This window comes from Schistocerca piceifrons, chromosome 6, assembly GCF_021461385.2.
Source record: "Schistocerca piceifrons isolate TAMUIC-IGC-003096 chromosome 6, iqSchPice1.1, whole genome shotgun sequence".
NCBI classification, from domain to species: Eukaryota; Metazoa; Arthropoda; class Insecta; order Orthoptera; family Acrididae; genus Schistocerca; species Schistocerca piceifrons.
The window spans coordinates 37,526,132-37,538,694 of NC_060143.1; positions in this window are offsets into that span (position 1 = coordinate 37,526,132).

Sequence of the window (12,563 nt, forward strand, 5' to 3'; positions counted from 1 at the left end):
ATTTGTTGCCTGTCTTCAAATTAATCTTGTTTCCGGCGAGGCGTTGACACTCTCCTTTGAGGACAGCATTGTTTGTAATACACGAGTGACTGTTTCGCCTGTTTTATGTATGTATTGTTTACACACTTCACTTTTCGTTCATTAACACAGGAAACTCTGTGTCCTTGGTAGTGAAATCAAGAACAAAAGATTGTGGTTAAAACCCATCGACAACGAGGTCATAAGAGACGAACCATAAGTTTTGACTGAGAAGGGCGGGAAAGGAAAATTAGCCATTCTGCCACTTGTCTTAATGATTCCGAATGCACCATGTCGCTGAGTAGAGTGGCTGACAATGATTGTGACCTCCAGTTACAATATACTCGTATGATTATTGTGCAAATAATTGCCAGTCTATATAATGCTTTGCCTTGTGTTTATTTAAAAAGAATGTGGGATGACCACTGCTAAAATGAGTTGGGATCATATCTAGCATTTCTGTTACTATATAAAGAATATCTTTGTTCTGACATTATTAATAACATTAATTGCAATCTTCTGAAGGGTAAAGCAGAAAAAAAAAATATATATAGGTTGACCCCCTTTTAGGTCTGCATATCGTAACGGACCTACACCAGGAATAGAATGAAAAAATTACAATTCTGCATCACTCACAAGATAACAAATTGGAGTGATAGACCTGAAACATACAACAGATACCAACATTAAAGTTTCCAGCCAGTAAATCTAATGTTTTACAAAGAATAATATTACTAGAGAACATCAAATTTACTGCGTTATGTTATCGAAACAGACGTAATAACGACAACGTAACCCAGCGCTGACAAAATGTGTTCCGTCTCTCACAAATAGCTATGTAAGTAGTGTCTCGTGCCTCCAGAACACATGTTCGTCCATCCGTATATTAGCATTATTATGAAACAAGTAAATGTGCAGTAAATGGTAAAGACAATTTGGGAACTATCTTTTAATATCAAATACGTAAAGTGCACATCCTGGAAGAGGACACAACAAGAACGATGCAACGCAAATCAGAAAACGATACCCTCACACTGATCCTACCACCGCATTCGAACCCAGGGCGTTTCTGTTAAAGCTGGGACAGAGGCGCCCTCTAGGAGAACGATACTGTAGCGAGCGCAGTTTTCAAGTAGTCAACAAGGAGAGAAGAAACAGCGTCCTTGCCTGGTTACACGTGATCATCGCTACTATTATCGTGGCCGGCTGTCCTAACTCCCGCTAGACTCTTATCATTCTTCACAAAATGCTGTGCTGACAGTTTTACGCACAGCTCGGCAGATCTGATTCACCTATCCTTTCCAGTCCGCAAAAGAGTCACAAAGGAATCCCACCTGTAGCACCTATACCTCTCACTTGACTATTAAATCCCAAAATATCTGTTAACCTCACAAACATACAGCCGAAAATGTTTGTTTTTTAAATTTATCCATGTTATATGGATGTTTTCTGAGGTCTGCGACTGTATTATAAGATTATGTGAAATAATTGATACTGCTGCGGTCACTTTTTACTAATATTTTATTAGCACAATTCATTTCGGCAGCATGCTGCCATCATCAGGTGCATTATACAGTTACTTACACATCAGCTGACAGGTTATGTACATTAGCTGTGTGTGCCAGTGGGGTTAAGAATCGAAAAATAAGCCTGTGTGGAATGATAAATCTGTTACAGTGTGTACATTATGTGAATAGCATGATTAGATAATATATTAATACGTTTACTTACTTTTCTGTTTGCGATTTCATTTTCTGGCACACAGAGCACAGTAACAGTTAAATCACAACTTAACATTTTCACAAACATCTGTTTACATCTTTCCAAAGAGTTTTAAAATCTAAGATAAACTACTTACAATTTCAAAGACCGTTAACATCTTCCCAGAGAGTTATAAAATCTAAGCTAAACTAGTTACAATTTCAAACACAGTAACATATACCTGTAGCGATGATGAGGACTTTTATCTAGATGTATTGGCAATATGAGAATGTTACATGGATACTCTATGAAAACTATTCTGTCAATGAAATAAACATTTAATGTTGGACAAGTTTTTGAAGAAGTTAACATTATCACTTTCAAGCTTATCGTTTAATAATACATCTCCAAGTGCTGTGCCATGATTGAAGATTTCCAGTTGTTCATATAAGTCCATTTGGTGTCCCTTATTCTTTTTGTGTAATATATGAAGATCATTCGCAATATCATGGAATGGGTGGCCTGTCTCTTTTATGTGGGTGGCTATTGCTGATTTATTGCAATTGTTAGTGTGGTAAGCATTTGTGTGTTCATTACATCTTGTTTGGAAGTCTCTCCCAGTTTGGCGTATATAGAGCGATCTGCAGGTGTTACATACTATTTTATAGATGCCTGATTGTGAGTGTATATCAGTCTGTGTGTGTATATTGTGTCTCAGTGTGTGTTGCAGTTTGTTGTGTGTTGTAAAGGCAATGTTAATGTAGTGTGGTCTGAGAACGTTTGCTATTTTGCAGGAGTGTTTGCCTGTGAAAGGTATACAAGCCGTGGGTTTCTTTTTTATTTCATGTATGGAAAGTGGTTTGTTATTGTTTTTTATTTTTTGCGTAACGTAATCAATTAATACTTCATCATAGCCATTTGCTGAAGCTGTTTGTAGTCTGTTTCCCAGTGTCACCGTCTGGGGCACCGAGTCTTTATCTTTACTTGAGGATGACCTGTAAGAATAAATACAGGGGGTGGTCAAAACAGACTATCATGCCATCTTCCTAGAGTACACCACAAGAACTCAACAATAATGAGATCTGTTATCGCGACGTTTTGCCGGCCGAAGTGGCCGAGCGGTTCTAGGCGCTACAGTCTGGCACCGCGTGACCGCTACGGTCGCAGGTTCGAATCCTGCCTCGGGCATGGATGTGTGTAATGTCCTTAGGTTAGTTAGGTTTAAGTAGTTCTAAGTTCTAGGGGACTGATAACCACAGCAGTTAAGTCCCATAGTGCGCAGAGCCATTTGAACCATTTGAACCATCGCGACGTTTCATCTTCGTCCTCACAAAATCTATACTGAACGATGTGGGCTGTGTGAACCCGGCGGCTTGTCTCTTTGAAACACAACATTGCCACTGAGAAACAAACAGTGTACCGCGGGAGGTACCTGATCAGCCAAAATGATCCCACAATCTTTAGCTGTAATCCTACCTAACAGACCTACCACAGGGTCAGTGGAAAGCACGATACGTCTGCCCAAATCATCACCGAACTCTCTTCAGGCTACGTAAACTCGGGCAGAAACTGGAGACGTATTAAACATGACTCATAAAACGAAATTACTCATACTCCTGGTCTATGGCTTGGGCAGCACGTTTTTATGTTACGGGCATTTGCATCACTGATAAGTGGTTTCAGAATTCCAGCTCGCCTCCCAGTTCCCTTCTGCTGGAGCTCCTAACGTGTTGTTTTGGTGGCGACAGGGTGGTTCTCCAGTCACTTTTGCAACAGTTGTCCTGTTATTTTTCTTCACAGTCCTCTTCAATGACCATCAGTCATGATCACTCAGGACACAGTTTCGTCTGCTTTGTGACATAGCGTATGATGTTTTTCCGCTTTGTATGAGATATAAATCTTTGATACGGTGCCTTTTGAAACACCAAATACTTCGGCACCCTTGGTAACGGAAGCACTGACAATACGAACAGCTACAATTTGCCCACGTTCGAATGTACTGAACTCCGACATAATGTACTCACAATGACACAGAACACTGCTATGACCACGACTGACACAGGTGCCATTCGCGGTCAAACGCAAAAAAAAAAAAAAAAAAAAAAAATACTGCATTGTGCGAAAAGTGGCAGTTGACCCTAAATAACGAAAAGTCTGAGGTCATCCACATGAGTGCTAAAAGGGACTCGTTAAACTTCGGTTACACGATAAATGAAACTAATCTAAAAGCCGTAAATTCAAATAAATACCTAGGTATTACAATTACGAACAACTTAAATTGGAAAGAACAGGTAGAAAATGTTGTGGGGAAGGCTAACCAAAGGCTGCGTTTTATTGGCAGGACACTTAGAAAATGTAACAGACCTACTAAGGAGACTGCCTACACTACGCTTGTCCGTCCTCTTTCAGAATACTGCTGCGCGGTGTGGGATCCTTACCAGATAGGACTAACGGAGTACGTCGAAAAAGTTCAAAGAAAGGGAGAGAGTGTGACAGAAATGATACAGGATTTCAGCTGGAAATCATTAAAAGAAAGGCTTTTTTCGTTGCGACGGAATCTTATCACGAAATTCCAATCACCAACTTACTCCTCCGAATGCGAAAATATTTTGTTCACACTGACCTCCATAGGGAGGAACGATCACCAAGATAAAATAAGGGAACTCACAGGTCGTATGGAAAGATATTGGCGTTCATTCTTTCCGCGCGCTATACGAGATTGGAATAATAGAGAATTGTGAAGGTGGTTCGATGAACCCTCTGCCAGGCACTTAAATGTGATTTGCAGAGTATCCATGTAGATATAGATGTAGAAACTGCTGGCTTGGCTAGCATCCGCATTTGGTTCAAACATGCATTTATTGTGGTTTCTCCATATTTTTATCCACCCTTTATACACAATATTAAAACGTTAGTAAATAATATTTTTTTCTTTTATGATAACGAAATGTCAGTTTTGAATTGCATAACGGCTGGCAGTTAAGAAATTGGGACCTGGACGAATTGAGAGACCCAGTTATTGTTGAGAGTTTCAAAGGGAGCATTAGGCAACGATTGACTAAAACAGCGGAAAGAAATACAATATGAGACGAGTGGATGGCTTTGAAAGATGAAATAATCACAGCAGAAGAGGATCAAATAGGAAAAAAAAAGATAATGCAATATTACTCCTTGGATTACACGCTGAAAATAAAGCAGCCAACAGGCAATACAATCTAAAAATGAGTTAGACAAGGTTCAGAAGGTTAAGCAGAAATGGCTAGAGGACAAATGCAAACTTTGGAAGTACGAATGACTAGGAGAAAAACAGATGCTGCCTAAAAGAAAACTGAAGATATCTCTGAAGAAAGGGAAATAGATGTATGAATCTCAAGAGCTCATACGCCACATCACCTCTAACAACGAAGGGAAAGCAGAAAGCTAGAAATAACAAATTAAAGGGCTGTACAAGAAAATGAACTTCAAGATAGTATTAGAGAAAATGAATTAAATGAAGTGAGATGGAAGATATGACACTGCGAGGAGATTTACACAGAGCACTGAAAGACTTAAGTGGAAACAAGTCCCATGTGGCAAACAGTATTCTTTCAGATTCATTGAGATTCTTTGGAGAGCCAGCCGTGACAAAACTATTCCACGTAGTTTTGCAAAATTTATGAGATAGGTAAAATACCCCCAGACTTCAAGACGACTGGAATAATTACAATTCTAAAGAAGGCACGTGCTGACACGAACCATCAGTTTATAATTCATGATTGGAAAAGACTGACACGAATGGTTTACAGAATAATGGAAAAAGTGCTAGAAACTGACCTCGTGGACGATCACTTTTGGTTCTGCAGGGATGTAGGAACACACGAGATAATACTGGTCCTACCACGAAGGAAGGCAAACCTACATTTTTAGTGTTTTAGAATAGGAGTAAGCTTTAGACAATGTTGACTGGCATACTCTCTTCGAATTTATGAAGGTAGTAGCAATAAAATACGGGGAGCAGAACGTTACGTGTTGCCATCTGTGGCGCTGGTACAAAGGACACCGACGACAGCGCTCGGGACCTGTTCGTCAGCGTTGATCGTCTCCTTAACTCGGCAGTTCAGCTTCACGAGACAGCGGCTGCCGATGTCGTATTTAGTTAGGTCTGCGAGAAACAGCGTAGCTAGAAACATAGTTTACTGTAAATATGTTCGATTTATCAGGTATAGCGCTGTTGATATTATGTAATGTGCCCACCCTGGTCTGTCTCCTGCTTCCTAGTCTACAAAATACTGTTGTGACGATCCGAGATACAACAGGTCATCTACAACTTGTACAGAGAGACTGAGATACGATTATTCCTCTTGGGCAGCAAAAGAGCTGACCATGACCGACTATAGAGGATATCAAATACAGATTGGCAATAGGAAGATAACCATATATACAAAAGAGGAATTTTTTATCTCCGAATGTAAATTTCAGTGTTAGAAGTGTTTCCCGAAGGTATTTGGAATGTATCCTTGTACGAAGTGAAACGTGAATGGTGAGCAGTTCACACTAGAAGAAAACAATAACTTACGAAATGTTTTGTTACAGGAGTATGCTGGATATTAGATGCTAGGTTGGATAACTAATGAGGAGGCACTGGTTCGTATTTTGGAAAAAGAAATTTGTGTTACTTCTTTGAAACGTCCCCTTTGAACAATTATACAAGACTGCTTAAACTGACACACAATATTCTTAGCGCAACGCAATCTGACTTTCAATAATCCCTACAAAAGAATGGCCCTGACTAACAATAACCTATACCTTTTACAAATCACTTACAAAAATCTTCGTTACTCGAACTACTGCAATACAGCGAGCGCCACTACTGCCAGCTAAATAAAAGATTCAAACTACGGAATTCACTAACTACTGATAGGCATAGTTAGCAAATGAAAGATTTTAATAGAGAACAAACAATGTATTTACCTTAATAGTGTTGAAAAATCATAATATACATAGCAGTTCATGACATCCAGTCTTACAAATTTCAAAACTCCGCCATTTCTCTCCCCACATCCACCACTGTTGGCGGCTCACCTCCAACTGCGCAACGCTACGCGCTGTTAACATCCAGCTGCCCAACACTACAATGGCAGATAACAATGAAAACTAGCCACAGACTGCACACAGCACAGCCAGTGATTTTCATACAGAGCGCTACGTGGCGTTATCAATAAGAAAACAGAAACAGCCTACTTACATAGCCCCCATGTTCCCCACAAAAAGTTTTACAAATTGTTTTGGGCACTGGCCAATACATATTTGTTAAAAATTTTTTCACGATTACAATAACAAAGAAATCATATGCACACACTTATTGATACAATGTTGCTCAAAACAAAATTTTCTCACAGTCCATAAAGACAGTCCCGATCATTCATCACAGTAAAATTGCAGTTTTTTTTTTCTCGAAGTTTGAGCAGTAAAAGAAAATGCACACGGATGTAGTGGATTTCCATGCAGTCTTGAAGAAGTAGTGTTGTCCTTCCGATGGAAAGATGATGCTGACTCTTGACATGCAGACAGGTAATGGGCCACAACAGAGCAAACCCACTGCAGAGTCAGTCGAAGTTTTGAAGAATGTTGGTAGGTACATCATCACAGAGCAAACCCACTGTAGTCCTGCTAGAGATTATGGTATTGGTCGGCCACCAGAGGTGCAGACCCCCTGCAGTCCTTGTAGAAATAATAGTATTGGTGGGCCATCAAAGATGCAGACCCACTTTTAGAGATGGCCAGCAGCCATCTGTTGTGATTGTGCACGTGCACAATCACCATTGAAGAGTCTTGCGGATAATATAGCAAGTCCATAACCAACACTTGTGAACTCACAAAGTTTCTGGAATTGTCCTTTGAACCAGCAATGCTGTTATCCAGTCCCTTGCTGAATTATTAACACACGTGCAAACACTATCAGTCCCTACTTCTCACATATTGTCCATATACTATGACCATCAGAAATGTGTGCAGTGAAATGTAACATACAAGTTACTTAATCTGATGAACTGATGTCCATTACAATTTTATAACATAAGAATACAATTACAAAGATACAGAATACATCATTAAAGAACATAACAATACAAATAACATTTGTAGTAATAGGGGTTTTACAAGAGAATAGAAAAATACCATATACATCAGTGTTACAGGAATTATGACATAAGTAAATACATAAAAGATCAGAATAACTTTTGAAACATCAACTTCACACATGAGCATTAAAACAAAACAGAATAAATAATGTCTAAACATCTTTACAAAGTAAATAACATATTATCAGAAAAATTATACAACGTAACTCTCATCGGATAAACACATAGAGACAGGAAGAACACAAATACCCAAGGGTACACAAACACATAGTGGGATAACACAAGGAAAGGACAGGGTTTGTTTTACTGCAGTATTTTGCAAACAAAACTTTCTTTACTTCTGGGAGATCTCCCTTCATTCTTCATTATTTCCAAAAAGTCTCATCTATACCTGCTTTCTATACTTTTTTCGTATAACTCCTCAATGCATTTCTTCCAATGCATCGCAACTCATTCTCTTATATAGTCTACCCCCTCTTAAGCTAACTAAAATCTACTGAGCTCAGATGCTAAACTAAAGGACAAGGAAATGCAGCAGCACAAAACAATTAATACAAACAGCAATAAAAAAATGGAAACTGTCAAAGCAAGCTACAATAAATATAAATTACCAAGCAAATGCAACATTACAACTAATATGAGCCAATGTGCAGCACAAGGAAAATAAATCAGTAGTAAAACTGGCTTAACAGAATAATACAAAGTGAAATTTAGTAGCACTATGCCTGGCAAACAGCAGCAGCAAATGCAATAACTTATATCTAAACATGACAAAGCTCAAGCAGAAAAATATTACAGTAAAGACAACAATGCAGATAAGGGAAATGTCTATTCACATCTTAATGTCTATGTCATTAAAGTGGTGCACCACAAAAACTTATTCTATGAAATAAATTACCAAATACCTGAAAAGAAAATTATGTATGCAGTTCCTGTGAAGGGAAATGTCTTTTTGTGCTCCCTCATTTTTTTTAGAAGTATCACAAAATTATTATTTACTGGATCTGTAGACAGATAATATCTATATTAGTACATCTATAAAATTTTATTTTAACCAATGCTGCAGTGCAGCTAGAAACTAGCTATTAAACAAAATAGGCAAAGCAAGGTGTGAAACGTCATTCACTAGCCATATGGCATTTCATAATGCAGTAAACAATCTTTCAACTAGCAAGACAATAGACATGAAATGCTTCTCATCATTTCATTTCAGTAAATATCATAAATTAAGAAGTCTACAGTGTAATCATGTTTTCAAGTTTGAGGGTGTCGTATTTACGATGCTTTCTACAAAGGAATGTCAATGGCGAGGATAGTGGCCTCTTTTTTTTTCCTTCTCCACCTGTGCCTCTGAAAGGCACACACTAATGGCTTTTTTCCAGGCATCCTTCGTGCAGCTGGGTACCCACGACGCATTACGTGAAGGTGGTCACTTAACTTCCTTACCGAAATATTTGCGACAGCAGTTTCCGCTACAGTGACAGCCTCATATAAAAATATTTCACAGGTCAAGAATTTGCGTTACAAATCTGTAGAAACAAAATCCTATTGATATAACAGTGTCCAAAAAATTTTCGTCGGCATTGTAATACATTCACGCATTTACATACATTTCATAACTCTTAAAGTACGATTCTTGGTTTCCAACAACTTTTCACAAACCAGAGTCCGTAACCACTACTCATTATTCCTTACCTTATTCGTCAACACTTCTTCAATATTTCATCATAACAGATATGTAGCATAATCAAACAACTCATATACCATCAGCTTATTGATCATAAACATGCCGCAACAGCATAACACACATAGTCATCGTAATAATATCATCATAACACCTCAGTCAAATCTCAAAAACGTCGTAGCTTTCTGCAATAATGTCAAAACCTAAATAAAAAACCTCTGCTCTTTTCAACAGTGTCATCCACCTCCAACATACTTTAAAAATCATGATCCCATACCAAATACATTATTCAGAGCTCTCATAGTATCACAATGGTTCCAAAAAAATACGAACAGTTCACAAAGTACAGACGAAATACAATTTCATAAGTGTGAAGTTATCCATCTGTGTAATTGCGTAAACATGTGTCACTGATGTGGTAAAAAAAATGTTTGTTTCTCTGTTAAATAATCAGATAGATGTGTAATTTATGTGTTAGAGAAATATGGTACCGATGTGTAAAGTTGTATAAGCAAATACCATATTAGCTAGGGCTCCATGTGCTTGCCAAACACATGGTACACAAAGTAGGCGTGTACCCCCTGAGGATTAATGTAATTATACCCTCAGGTGTTACAGATTACAGCAATGGAATGAAATGTATCACGGAAAACCTTTGCATCATTGTACTTCAAATATCTTTAAAAATAAATGATTTAAGTGCAAAATTAATCACTCAAATACGTGTCCTGTAGAGCTAAATGTGCGTCTTGTTGTAAGATAATCTCTGCGGAAGTGTCGTAGTTATTGTCCTCCGAAAGCTAAGTTCTGCAGAAGCCAATGTACTTACCGCATGATAAATAAAAGTGAAATGCTTTGCATATAGATATCTTAGTTATTACGCTTATTGCCGTGATGAAGAAAGTACTGTGCTGTAACGTATTGTTGTGCTACGGAAAAGGCAGTCTCATTGTAGCTATACCACAAAAGTTGCTACTAAAACATGTTTTACTTTCCAGAATAATACAGAAAAAACTGTGCAGATATAAAACAGAAACACCGCAAAAGCAACATTGTAAATTGTCACTCATTTGTAGCATCGTGATAAAATTGTGTAGCTGTCACATAAACTAAACTCTGTGTCATCTGGTATCTCACAGAAAGTACTTTAAATCCGGAATGTATTTTCAAGTAAACCAAAATGTTGCATTAAAATCTCATTAGCAGTACTGATATATGTTCTAAGTATGTAAGCCTTATAGTCATTACGTAATCATGAAACTAACAAGCAAGAATGTACACACACAATAACACTGTGACGTCTGTTCACTATAACAATGCATTCGTAATTTCTGTTTAAATAAGTTCTCTTGGTTCTTGATTGGATATTTAACTTCAAACATTGTTGCATGGTAACAGTTTCTAAGTCTGACAATGCATACAAGAAATGTGAAGTGAAAAGTTTTATGGCAAAGACAAAGTTAAAAAGTAGATTATCTTTCAATAAACGGTTTTACATGTGAAATGTGGTGTAAACCTTTACTCTTCCTAGTACGCAGAGTTTCAACTTCAACGTAATTATCGTGTGATACGTCGGATTCTGTAAGGTCCATTGTAAACTAGAAAGAATTTGTGACTCAAGTGTTTCTTCTTATGTGACAATGAATGAGCTTTAATGAGAACTTTCTGACCAATATATAATTTCTTTGCATTTGCTTTACCGTGTAGTTTTCTCCTTTTGTCTGCTGCAGATTTTATATTTGTAAGAGCCAAATCAATTATCTCTTTGTGTCGAAGTTTACGTGTATTCGGGAAAGGTACAAGCTCTCTGATTCTGTTCGGTGGTTCTTCATTCTTCAGTACAAGAGTAGGTGGTAAAGCAGTGGAATCATGAGGCATTTCATTCTGCACATTTTGAAATAAGTGTAAATATCTGTCCCAGTGCTGATGCTTTCTGTGACAATAAAGTCCGCAAAGCTTATTGATTTCTTTCATAATCCGTTCAGACGGGTTACAATGTGGTGAGTACAATGAAATAAAAACAGGTTTGATTTTATGATTCCGAAGCATGCGTGACCAAACAGCAGATCTGAATTGCGGTCCGTTATCTGAAATGACCTTACTAACGTGTCCAACTTCACGTAAAAATTTTTTAACAAAGGCTTTGGATACAGACCGTCCAGTGGCTTTACGTAACAGTGTGAAAGAAACAAATTTTGAAGTAAGTTCAACAGCGACTAGAACGTACGAAAATCCATTAGATGTTCTGACAAGCGGTCCCAAGAGATCAACAGCAGCAAATTCTTTTAATTTAGAAGGAATAATAGGAAACAACGGAGCACGATGTGAGATAGTAGATGGTTTCGCCTTTTGACAAAGTTTACAAATAGACAAGACTCTTCGAATTCTTTTTTCCATATTGTTAAAATAACAAGTCGTTCGAAGAATATGATAACATTTTCGTGGGCCAAAATGTGCATAGCTGAAATAAATGTACCAAATGAGCTTATTAACAAAATCGTCAGGAATGCAAAGTACCCATAGCTTGTCATCAACAGTGCAGCATTTGAACAGTATGTTGTTTCTAACCAGATAATAATGCCGAATCTGTGTGTGTGTCTTTTCATGCCATTTGCTTTTGATGTCTTTCCAAATCGGATCTTTATCTTGTTCATGAGCAATGTCCTTTAAAGATGTGGTGATGAAGTTTTCAAAGGCGACTTTCTGAATGTAAAGAATCCTGAAATTTTTCTCGAGGTTGCCTTCTGTGTTACATTTCTCAAGCCCAGCCGGTGCGCGTGACAGTGCGTCCGCAACAATATTCTCCTTGCCGGGAATGTAGACTATTGTGAAGTGGAATTCTTGCAGAAACAATGCCCAACGTTTTAACCTGTCATGATTTAATTTTGAAGACATAAGAAATTGTAATGCACTATGATCACTGTATACTTTTACGTGCTTACCAGAAAGAAAGAAACGGAATTTGTTAAATGCCCAAACGATAGCTAAAGCTTCTAATTCAGTAACGGAATGATTTTTTTCAGATTTTGTTAGCACTCAGG